This window comes from Mauremys mutica, unplaced genomic scaffold (genome assembly GCF_020497125.1).
Source record: "Mauremys mutica isolate MM-2020 ecotype Southern unplaced genomic scaffold, ASM2049712v1 Super-Scaffold_100331, whole genome shotgun sequence".
In the NCBI taxonomy this organism is placed as follows: Eukaryota; Metazoa; Chordata; order Testudines; family Geoemydidae; genus Mauremys; species Mauremys mutica.
The window spans coordinates 364,460-377,483 of NW_025423316.1; positions in this window are offsets into that span (position 1 = coordinate 364,460).

Consider the following 13,024-nt stretch of genomic DNA (forward strand, 5'->3'; position numbering starts at 1 on the left):
TCCCATTTAACAACTCCCTTTTTCTTTCTTTCTTTTATAATAAACCTTTAGTTCAGATGCTTTCTTGCTTATAAACCTTTAGTTTAGATGTCAGTGATTGGCTGGCATCGTAGTATTTTGAGTAAGATCCAAACCTATACTGACCTGGTAATGTGGCTGACTCTGGGGTCAGAAGAACACTTTGTTTATGTGAGCCGGGTTTTTAAATAACCTCTCACTGTGCTGGACCTAGGTGCTGATTGGGAGCCAGAGAACTGGGATGCAATAAAGGGGGCCGTGTGATTTCTTTTTTCAGTTTCTCGATAGCCAGTGTGGGGGATCAGAAGCACAGTTTGTGACTGGTCGGTGAGTTTAACTTCTGTGTTAACCACCAGTTTGGGGAGCCTCTGCTCTCCCTTTTTCAGCCTACCATGGTCTTGGCATTTTCAGTGAGGACTAGCCCAGGCACACCGGGTCACACTAAGTATTAAAGTTAAATTAATAGAATGTTTTTTATGAGAAAGTTTTATGAAATCAACGGAACTCCTTTGTTTTCTTTCATCTGAGCAGGGTTTCCGTTTTCCAAACCTGATGTGATCTCCCAGCTGGAACAAGGGGAAGAGCCATGGGTCTCAGACCTGCAGGGTTCAGAAGGAAAACAGACCCCGAGATCTCCCTGCAGAGGTGAGGAAACATTAAACCAACTCTGAGTGTGCAAGTGCCTGAAGGAAACATCTGGGATGCCCTACAAAGCCCTTGAGAGGTCTCTCAGTTCATTATTGTTGCCGGCAGGGGTCATATCCTCAGGGTAACTATAGCTCATGGCTTCCCGTAGATTCTAGCAGACACCAGGCAGTAGCTTCCTCCCTTCCCCCTGCGTATTTGGATGGCATTTGAAAGCCAGATTGATCCCCTCCTCTCTCCTGTTTTGGGGAAGAGTATGGGGGAGTTCAGTTTGTGATTTTTATTTGTCCTCCCTCCAGCACTTAGTTTGTTTTGGCTTTTCACTTTTCATCCCTGTTTGAGGTTTCTGTCTCTATCACAGCAGGTGATGCAATGGCATGTGAGAAAGAGGAGCAAAATTCTCAGCAGAAAAATGTTCAGCAAGCGGATAAACACAGAGCATTATTGCAAAGATCAAAAAGCCATGTGTCCAGGAGTCATGAGGAGGAAAAATCCTGTGAGATTCAGCACAGACCAGAAAGAGAACAAGGAAACCAGCTGGGGGTGAAAATGGGTAAACGTATTTCCTCTCAGGGAACTCAGAAGGACCTCAAGGAAACTGCAACAAAGCAGGAAATCATCATTGGAAAGAGAAAAAATACATGCACAGAGTGTGGAAAAAACTTATGTGACTACTCAGCCCTTCTTGATCATCAGAGAATCCACACAGGGGACAGGCCCTACGAATGCCGTGAGTGTGGGAAAAGCTTCACTCACAGATCAGCCCTTTCTGTTCATCAGAGAATCCACACAGGGGACAGGCCCTACAAATGCAGTGAGTGTGGGAAAACCTTCACTCAAAGATCAACCCTTTCTGTTCATCAGAGAATCCACACGGGGGAAAGGCCCTATGAATGCCGTGAGTGTGGGAAAAGCTTCACTCACAGATCAGCCCTTTCTGTTCATCAGAGAATCCACACAGGGGACAGGCCCTATGAATGCCGTGAGTGTGGGAAAACCTTCAATCGCAGATCAGACCTTTCTGAACATCAGAGAATCCACACAGGGGAAAGGCCCTATGAATGCAGAGAATGTGGGAAAAGCTTCACTCAAAAATCAGCCCTTCTTGCCCATCAGAGAATCCACACAGGGAAGAGGCCCTATGAATGCCGTGAGTGTGGGAAAAGCTTCACTCACAGATCAGCCCTTTCTGTTCATCAGAGAATCCACACAGCGAAGAGGCCCTACGAATGCCGTGAGTGTGGGAAAAGCTTCACTCAAAGATCAGCCCTTTCTGTTCATCAGAGAATCCATACAGGGAACAGGCCCTACGAATGCCGTGAGTGTGGGAAAACCTTCAATTGCAGATCAGACCTTTCTAAACATCAGAGAATCCACACAGGGGACAGGCCCTACGTATGCAGTGAGTGTGGGAAAACCTTCAAACGCAGCTCAGACCTTTCTAAACATCAGAGAATCCACACGGGGGAGAGGCCCTACATATGCAGTGAGTGTGGGAAAAGCTTCACTAGCAGCTCAGACCTTTCTAAACATCAGAGAATCCACACCAGGGGAAAGGCCCTATGAATGCAGAGAATGTGGGAAAACCTTCTCTTGGCACTCAGCCAATATTAGCCATCAGAGAATCTGCAAGGGCAATGAACACCATAAAAACCTCTAGGGCTATCAATTTTTTTTCTTTAATACTTTTCCTGATTCCCACATAATAACTTTTTAAATCTGTTTGAACTGTTTGCAGCACCGTTATCCCTCAGCTTGGCCAGATGAGTGGCCCATTTATGCCTTTTGTAGTTTGCCTTATTTTGAGGTGGGTCCATTTGTCCTTTCTATCAACTCAATTATCCCACAAGTAACTGGAGTGTGCCCTTCCTATGAGGAACCAGGGAGCGTCACATTTATACCATTCCTCCTATTGCAAAGATATTGTTAGAGTCGCCAGTGATACAGATTGTATCTTTGCCAGTTGTTCTCACATTGCTCTGGGTTGTGCTGAAGAGCAGTTACATTGGGAATTTTTCATATTATAGTTAAATAAAGAGGAGCAGGGGAAAAAAGTGTCATTTCAGCCTCTGTGACACTGGAAGGAGAAGGGGTGGTTCAGAGATTCCCTCCTTCCTCATCACTCCAGAACTGTTACATTTTGGCTTCTCTGTGCAGGGTTTATTTTCATCACATTCTATCCCTCCACTTCTCAAAATGTCATATGAGGAAGAGTTCTCAGCTGTCTGTGCTTGGAGATGGTGTTTTGATTTCTTTCCTCCTATATCAGAGTCGCTATGACTGGAGCTGAAAGTGTCAAAGACCTGGAAGGGGAATTTAAATGGATCCCAAACATAGTGTGATTATTTGGCATTTAAATTCCAGGTTTCATCTATTGGTAAAGCCACTTCTGGCAAGAGGACTATTTTGTCCCCCTGTAAGCGTCCGGTGTAGGGGGCTCAGCCCTCTCAGGAGCGGCCAGGAACCAGGCTGCCTCACTACACGGCCTAAATCCCCAGTTCAGTCTCCAAAGGTCCAAGGGCTCAGACCCTCAGGCAGGGCTGAGGAAAAACAAACAGTCAACGCCCAGCCCCTCAGTCGGGGCTGGGCAGCAAACAGCAGTTCTAGGCTCAGACCCTCAGGCAGGGGCTGAGCACACACAGTCAGTAATTTAAGCCCAGGCCCTCAATCAGGGCGGGGCAGCAAATCAGCAGTTCTAGGCTCAGATCCTTGGGCAGGAGCTGAGCTACACCAATAGTTCAGGGCTCAGGTCCTTGGCAGGAGCTGAGCTACACCAATAGTTCAGGGCTCTGGTCCTTGGCAGGAGCTGAGCTACACCAATAGTTCAGGGCTCTGGTCCTTGGCAGGAGCTGAGCTACACCAATAGTTCAGGGCTCTGGTCCTTGGCAGGAGCTGAGCAACAGCAATAGTTCAGGGCTCAGGTCCTTGGCAGGAGCTGAGCAACCAGCCGGTAAGTCCAGACTTCTGTCTGAGCGCTGGGGTGAGGGGAAGACTGCCACCCGTGAGTGGGGTGGCAGGGGGGACACAGGCCCACCCACTCCACTGTGTCCCAGCCCGGGGCCCTAACAGCGGCAGTTAGTCTGCTGCTGTGTCGGTGGGGTCCTGACCGCAACACACCGACATCGGCTCACAGTCTGCTGTAGCCAGACTGGGGTCAGCTACCCCCGGGCTACTTTCCATTTCCCCCTCCATGGGTACCTGCTCAGTACTGGTGTCCGGCGCTGGGTCCCACACCATGGGCTCCTCGCCGTGCTGAGAGCCGGCTAGCTCGGGCTGCTCCTCAGGACTCGGGTCGGGGTTACGCTCGGGTAGCTCCTCGGGGTACCGGGCTCGGGGAAGGCTCGGCCAGTCCACTTCAGGATACCGGGCTCGGGGAAGGCTCAGCCAGTCCACTTCAGGATACCGGGCTCGGGGCGGGCTCGGTCCAGCAGGAGCTCGGTCAGGAGCATCTGTCCTCCCCGGCCGCCGGGCTGCAACTGAGCGCTGGGCCGGGGCTTTTATACTTCCTGTCCCGCCCCTTGACTTCCTGGGGATGGGGACAGGCGGCCGTGGCTCCGCCCACTGTGGCAGCTGTTCTGGCTCCTCCCTCTCAGGAGCGGCCGGGAACCAGGCCGCCTCACTACACCCCCATTATGGGATGCTGGGATACTTACAATTTTGTAAATAACATAACTGACTATTGAGAGAGTGCTGAGTGAAGCTGCTTTGAATGGACCAGAGGAGAATGTGATGGGAGAATCTCTTGTCCTGATTCTAAATAATCAGATGTAACCTGCTCTGGAATGTCTCTTGATACTTTCATTGTCATGTATTCTGTCTCTCTGTGATGTGGGTTTCTCTCTTTTCTGAAGGCTGTTTGCTCACCCAATTGGATATTAGTTCAGTTCGATAGGACGTAGCTCAGATTTATTGGAGAATTTAAGACAAATGACCATTTCCTAAAGTCCTCATTTGTCACTTCAGCTTTGCTTTTTCCCCACCCCTCCATGATGACACAGAGAAAGTTCAAGTGCAGTTCTGTCAACAGTGGAGAACTCTCCAATTTACTGCACATGCTAACAAAGAAACAGCAGTGATTTAAAATCTCCATTCGGAAATGGTGAACAACAGCAGAACCTCAACTAACTGAAGGAAGTGCATATGAGCACAGTGTAGTTCAATTATTTACGTCAGTATTTTCTCAGATGATTTGGGGAGAGAATTCCACATTAAGTGATTTTTAACTTGGCAAAATGCCCATGTATTTGGTTCCCGAAGCATTTTTGTAACCCATGCCCCACAGAAGATCTTTCCTATTCGGAATGCTCCCCTTCATGATGCAGATGTTGAGGAAAGAGAAGTGGTATTTTTGTTCGATTTATCCTTAATAGATGCTCAAAATGTGTATAAAATGAAATCAATGTTGGAAATCTAATAGCTGCAGAAAAATAGTTCTTTTTAAATAGAAATTCTAGCTCTGGTAACGAAGATTCTGATCCAGGCCTGTATCCAGTCCCTTGCCTGGACCTGTGTCACCAAATTAAAGAAAAGCTGGGCACATTTCTGGAAGCCGTTGCTTATGACACTGCTGAGATTTTGAGTGGTTTTGTAAAGGATTCTACTTCTGAGAAGTGTAAATTTACCCTAAAAAGGGCAAGGAAACAAAGGGCATCAGGAATGTATGCTTTTTCGGATGAGGCAAGAAAAGGGAGTAGCATTGTCCCCCTTGGGTAGCCCCTGTTCAATTCCAGGTCAGAAAGCAAAACTCTTCTGCAAGAATATCCAAAAAATATTGTGTTTCACTTCACTTCATAAGTACAGGTGTGTAGCAATTAAATGATGACCCTAAAATTTCATAAAAGCAAAGAACGCTGAACAAAAAGTGTGGGAAATATGGCTGTATCTGAGAAAATGGCTTGGAATGAAGGAAGACAAAAATTGATCGGTCGAGAGAAAAGGCCCTGTTTCCCCCTAGTTTGGAACTTCTCTCACAACTACTGGAATAGAAAAGCTAAACAAATGGTGTTCTGTTGTTGCAAAGGAGATTGAAGTGAGCCATTTTCTCCAGTTAAAAGAAAATGGTCATGTCAGGAGTGGGATTTGAAACCACGTCTCTATGCAGAAACCAGAACACACAAGAGATAGGAAAAAAGAGTCTTAAAACTGGCACTTTGGACCAGTCCCCAATCCTAACGCTACAAAGAATGTGACTTATCAACCCTAGTTTTCATTAATATTTGATGACACTCTTTAGGGAGGCCAAGATGGCACATCTCTTTCAACTCCTAGAGACCTTCTCCAGCACAGCTGATTTTTAGGCACACTCACCCGGACCTAAAGTTACACGTTTCCTGGAGTTCCATGAGTTCTGCGATGTTGGAATCTCCCTGCTCACGTTTTAAGCGAACAAAAGATGGGTGCTGGCATTCTGAGACCCTCAAAATCCTGGCCTGGGGGCCAGACAGTTAAGCAACCAGCATCCACAACCTCTACTATGATAGCATCCTGTCTGGCAACAACTCACTTATCAATAGCTGGAGTCTGAAATCCTCATTTCTTTCTTGTTCTATCACTGTAGTCTCCACTTTCCTATTGCTTGTCTGTATAATCTCTGTCTGGTTCTGTAATTGTTTGTCTGCTGTATAATTAATCTGGCACAGCCCAGGGGCGGGGCAGCTCCTGGGGGCTGGGATCTCTGGCCTGGAAACCCCCTGGCTGCAGGCCTGACTATAGGCTGAATAGGTGCAGGGTTGCAATGGGGCAGTCCAGGGGAAAGCAGAGGCGGCAGGTCCAAACCCCTTTGCCTGTGATGAGTGGCTCATACTGCAGTCTGCCCCAGTGAATGGGGGCTGGATGGAGACTGGGCAGTAGCCAAGACTGAGGTGACGTGGGGATAGTGGGTGGGGGTTCCCCTGGGAGGGGGAGACCCAGAACTGTGGGGGTACTGCCAGGGGGTACTGCCAGGGTAAAAGGGGCACCGGGGTCCTGGGAGGGACAGGGGGCCAGCTGTGGTAAGGCGGATCACCGGCCTGCAGAGGGCGCTCTGACTGCTGGAGAGCTAATTCCCAAGACGACCAGCAGGAGGTGCCACTGAGTGAGTCTGCCCCCGCTTTCATTGGGGAAGAATGAACATGGTTTTTGTAAAGGAAAATCATGCCTCACGAATCTACTATACTTCTTTGAGGGAGTCAACAATCATGTGGATAAAGGTGATCCCATGGATATAGTATACTTAGATTTTCAGAAAACCTTTGACAAGGTCTCTCCCCAAAGGTTCTGAATCAAAATGGGATAAGATGGAAGGTCCTTTCTGGGATAAATAACTGGTTCAAAGGCAAGAAAGAAAGGGTCTGATTTTCAGAATGGAGAGAGGTAAATAGTGGTGTCCCCCTGGGTCTGTACTGGGACCAGCACTGCTCAACATACTCCTGAGTGATCTGGAAAAAGGGGTAAACAGTGAGGTGGCAACATTTGCAGATGATACAAACCATCTCAAGTTAGTTACGTCCAAAAGAGAGTGCAAAGTGTGACAAAGGGATCTCACCAAACGGAATGACTGGGCAGCAAAAAGGCAGATGACATTCAATGTGGATCAATGCAAAGTAATGCACATGGGAAAACATGATCCCAATTCTACATCTAAACTGATGGGGTCTAAATTAGCTCTTACAACTTAAGAAAGAGATCTTGGAGTCACTGTGGATATTTCTCTGAAAACATCTACTCAATGTGCATCGGCAGTCAAAAAAGCCAACAAAATGTTGGGAAGTCCTTAGGAAAGGGATGGCTAGCGAGACAGAAATATAATATTGTCTGTGTATAAATCTGTGGTATGCCCACATCTTGAATACTGGAGCTGGTCCCGCATCTCAAAAAGATATATCGGAATTGGGAAAGGTACGGAAAAGGGCAACCAAAATGATTGGGGTATGGAACAGCTTCCATGTGAGGTGAGATTAATAAGACTGAGGGGAGTTTTCAGCTTGGAAAAAAGATAACTAAGTGGGGGCTAGGATAGAAGTCTATAAAATGATGATGGGTTTGGAGAAAGTAAATAAGGAAGTATCAGAGGGGTAGCTGTGTTAGTCTGCCTCTGTAAGGAAGTGCTATTTACTCCTCATAACACAAGAACTGGGGTCACCTGATGAAAGGAATAGACAGCAGGTTTAAAACAAACCAAAGGAAGTATTTCTTCACCCAACACACAGTCAACCTGGGGAAACTTTGCCAGAGGATGCTGTGAGAGCCAAGACTATAACAGGGTCCATCAAAGAACTAGATAAGTTGATGGAGAAGAGGTCCATCATTGGCTATTAGCCAGGATGGGCAGGGATACAAAACCATGCTCTTGAGGTGTCCCCAGCCTCTGTTTGCTGGAAGCTGGGAATGGGCCACGGGATGGATTGCTTGATGATTCCCTGTTCTGTTGATTCCCTCGCGGGCACCTGGCATTGGCCACTGTGGGAAGACAGGATTCTGGGCTGGCTGGACCATTGGTCTGATCCAGTATGGCCGTTCTTGTGACCAATAGAGGGCAGTCCCCACCAGCAATATTTATATTTGGTGCACTGAAAGGGCTAACTTTCCAAAGCTGACCCAAAGGTTTAGTAAAAGTGTTTTGGAGAAAAACACTAAACAGAACAATGCGAATGAAAACTGGGAGCTATTGTTTAAGGAGCTTGTTAGATGGGGCATAAGCCACATTGCCTAATTAGCTGAGCTTGCAATGGCCTTCCACTCAACTCCCTGACATTTCTCCGTCTGCAAATGTGGTACCCATTTTAAAACCTAGGTCCAATCAATTGCAACATGTCAGGGAAGATTCTAGGCATCAATGATCTGATCATTGGGTTGATGGTGGTGAACAAGAGATTCCCATAGGGCTCCCTCTTCCCAAGAGCCAACCTCATCCTCTCTCCCCTTTCTGCTCCCGCATCCTCTGCAAACTTTCAAAGACAGATGACTCGTGATGGCCTTTGCTCATGGGGATCTTGCCTCTTGGTCAGGGGTTCGGCTCTTTTGGGGGGAAGGATGCAGCAGATGGCATGGGGGGGAGCCCAGGGCCTCCCATGGGCTCTGACCCAGGCCACTCTGAGGACAACACTTCTTACCACCCGCTATTGTCCTAAGTTCACAGTTTATCACAGGAAGCTCTGAAGGGTGTCAACTCACTGCTTGGTACCTCTTCTCAGCCGGGCGTGGCATGGCAGCTCTCTCCTTAGGGTGGCAGCTGCCTCTGTTATTCTGACAGATCCAGGTTGGTGATGAGGTGGTGGGCAGGATTGAACCGCGGGCCTCTGGAGCTTAGTGTGTGGGCCTCTACAGCATGAACTAAAAGCCACCCAGCTGTTAGCAAAGGCTGTATAGAAGACATGTTTTATTGCTCCCTCTAAGTGATCTCGGTGCCACTAGCTGGGACACCCCACCACACCCTGGAGGTGTGTGGGTTACGTACTTCCCCTAGCTGAGGAAGCGCATCCTGAGCTTTGGAGAGTTCCCAGCTGTAATCCCGGACGACCCCTGTAACGATGCGACCACTGGCAGGACACTACTGGGAGTATCAATTCAGGACAAATTGCTTGGAGCAGGGCAGTCACAGCCCGAGGCTTGGTGCCCTTTACTATTAAAGCACGTTACAGCAGCCATGCAGAGAGGACTTTGGTTTCATCCCACTGTCCAATCGGACGTCATACAAGCAATTCCCTCAGCTATTCCAGTTCCATTGTATCACCACCAGCACCGCTCCTTATGGGGATGAATGGTTATGAAAACCAATACCCCAGTAAAAGAAAATGGGTTCTCTCAAAGGACCCCAAAGGACCAAGCCCCAGATGCAGGTCAATAGACGAGTCAGATCTTACCCACAAATCACGCTCTTGCAAATCCTTTAGCGTTATGGAAAAATTGATCCATGTGTTGTGTTTTCAATCAGATCAGCCTGAGGCCTTTTATTGATTAGAAGCACGCAGGAGAGAACCGTTATGGAAACGGCCTCCCCGAAGCTGGTTACAGATAGCCTTATAAAGCTTAAAACCACAGTCATAATATGCAAGTTACATACATAATTTCCTTATTATTTTGCTAAAAAAATATTGCAAAGTTAATGCTGATTGGAGCAGGAGTAAATTTCTTCCATATTAGGCTTTTCCTGTTCTTACTTATCTGTTCTATGCGGTTACGTGTTGACAGTAGGGGATATTACAAAATTGTTTTTCAGTCGGGGACTGTTAGGACTTTCCACTGTCTCCTCTGTGCCCCCCTACTTGGCTTGTCTGGCCGGCCCTGGCAGCTTGACATGAGGCCTGGGCCTACAAGGCCTTGGATAACACTGGATTTTCCCTTACAGCATCTAAAATATAAAGGTTTATTCATAAAAAGAAAGAAATATAGATGAGAGTTAAAATTTTTAAAGGAATTAATTACACACAGTAATGGCAAAGTTCTTGGTTCAGGCTTGTAGCAGTGATGGAATAAACTGCAGGTTCAAATCAAGTCTCTGGAGTCCATCCACAGCTGGGATGGGTCATTCAGTCCTTTGTATAGAGCTTCAGTTTGTAGCAAAGCCCCTCCAGAGACATGAAGCAGGACTGAAAATAAGATGAAGACGAGGCATCAGCCTTTTATAGCCTCTTGCCATGTGGTCTTTGCTTTCTTTGTCCCAAGGACACACTATCCAGCATGTGGCATAGAAAAACCTTAGAGTTCTGTCCATAGGCAGGTCCCTGCAGACCTTGCTGAGTCACAAGGCGTATCTGCCTTCTCTCAATGGGTCGATTGTATAACTGATGGTCCTTAATGGGCCATTAAGCAGGCGAGGCAGAACTGACACCAACTTATCTGGGGTGTTCCCCAGAAGCAGAGCACAAGTTTGAAGTACGGGCAGCATAGAGCCAATATTCATAACGTCAACTACAAAAATGATACACATCTAGAGATGGCATCATTATAATCAGCCAATCAGAACCTCTCCATAGACCTCTTACACGACAACCTTTCTACAATATTGGCTGCAAATATAGAACAGTGGCCACAACGGTGATCTATACAGTTACAGATTATGTCAATAACGTCACAGGAGGTGACACGGCATCAGTGAGACTGATACTGAAATACTGCCTCCAATTTTGGTGTCTTCATTTGAAAAAGATGTGAAATTGGAGCTGGGGCAGAAAGAGCCACTAAAGGTTCTGAGGGCTGGAGAAAAATGCCTTCTAGTGAGCTATTGAAAGAGCTCAACCTGTTTAGCTGATCAAAAGAAGATTGAAAGGTGACTTCATTGAAGTGTTGAAGTGCCTTAATGGAGAGAAAAGATTGGGTATTAAAGGGCTCTTTAATCTAGCAGAGAAAGGAATAACAAGACCCAATGGCTGGAAGATGAAAAGAGGCAAATTCGTATTACAACTAAGGCACAAAGATTCAACAGCGAGGATGATTCATCACAGAAACAAGCTACCAAGGAAAGTGATGGATTCTCCATCTCTTGATGTCATTTCATGAAGACTAGATGCCTTTCTGGAATGTGTTTGCTCCAAAAGTAGCTCTTGTGTCCTACAGGAGGCCTGTGATACACAGTGGGTCAGATTAGATGCTCTAATGGTCTCTTCTGGCCATCAAGTCGACTAATTTCTGAAAAACTGAGTGTAGCATTGAGAGCAGCGTCTGATGTTTCCCTGTCTAGCCGGCTTGCTGCCTAGAACGAACGCTCCTTGAGTGGGGTGATCCACAGGGAGCAGCTCAAACCTGCAAAGTGCCTGGCCAGCGGCAGGACATTAGCCCAGCAAGGGAGGGGTGTGGCAGTGACATCACAAAGGCCTTTGGCAGGACCTCAGCCTATTGGTCCGAGGTGGTGACCTCAGAGAGAGATGCTGACATCAGCCAGGGAGGACCGGGGCGAGGGGCCAGGGAAACCTCAGAGACCCCTGTGGCTTTGCTCCAGCAAGTCTCCTTCTCCAGGTCTCTCTCTGAGGACTGAGAGAGTATTTGGGTTCACGGACGTGAGCACCAGGAGGAACCTCTTTTGAGTTTTCTCCTTCCCTTTTAGTGATTTTACTAGAAAACAGCCGTCCCTGTTTAGAAGGTAAGAGCCTCCTGTAGGTTTGAAACCTGTTCAGTCTGATCCATCTGGTGACAGTTGAATTCTAAGCATGGAAAACACGAATTTAAAGAGGCAGAATTTTATTGCGCACCTGGGATTTTGTCCCTTAGAATCACTGGGGACATTAGGGTTTGTCCTTTTTGTTTCACCTTTTCCTCCATCCATCCCTCCCTCCCTCCTTTCTCTTCTTCTCTTGCTTATTTTGTTCTTTCTCCTGTTCCGCTCCCAACACCAGGAGGGAGGGGTGTGTGTGTGTGTGTGTGTGTGTGTTGCGGGGGAGGGCTCTGCAGCTCCCACTGTGGGAGGGCCACCCAAAAATGTGGTGCTGAAATAGTGCTCAGGTAGTCAGGGCCAGATTAACCTTCTGTGGGTCCTGGTACCAAACATATTTGCAGGCCCCTATGTAGTCACTATGGGCTCTGAGTATGGGCCTGGTGGGGCAGTGCCATTGGTGCTGTAGGATACCCGCTACTGAACCTCAGAGACATTTTTCATTTTGATCACACACCCCTACATGACTATACGCATTGCCATACACAGCTCCCTCAGCCCCCGGGTTTTCTTATTGAGCTGTACACCCATGTGGGTTTACCAGTGTCCACAGTGAGCAGAACTTTCATAGTGATCAAGGAAACTCCCCACAGATTTATCTCCTTCCTCATTCAGACCTTCTCTAGCCATGTCTCCAGTACCCCCCATGTCACCAGTCACGGCATGTGGTCCTAGTCTCAGCTCAGTTCTAAAGCCAGCAGATACCTGATCAGTTCTGACAGATCCCCCCCTCAGCCCCCATCCTGCCATGTGAGCAAGCCACCTGCAAACACCATCTCCCCAAAGTCAGGACTTAGCCCTTGGGAATCTGAAGCCACCAGCCTCTCTCCCTCTGCTCCCATCTACATGCTAGTCTGCTACCTGGTCACCCCCACTTCTCCCCATACTTGTTTCCTTTCTACTTTGGACATGCTCCCATCCAGCTGGAAGCTCCCTCTGCCAGCCTGACCTGCTCCCTCTTTCCCTGCTCCCCTTGACATTCCTGTCCTACTGGTGACCTCTGTTCCTTGAGGTTAACTCCAGTGACTTTAGCTGCTCTAGCTTAATGGCCCCAGTAGTCACAGAGCCACTTGTAGCTTCTCTGGCTACGGCCTTGGGGCCAGTTCCCAGATGCCAGCCTTAGCCAGCTGCAGCTACTAGCCGCAGGAGGGCTGGCAATGCCAGGGCTGAGCATGCTTGAACCTTGCAACGGCAGCACTAGGGACTCTAAATCCTCAGCGCTGGCCCTAGGCAGCT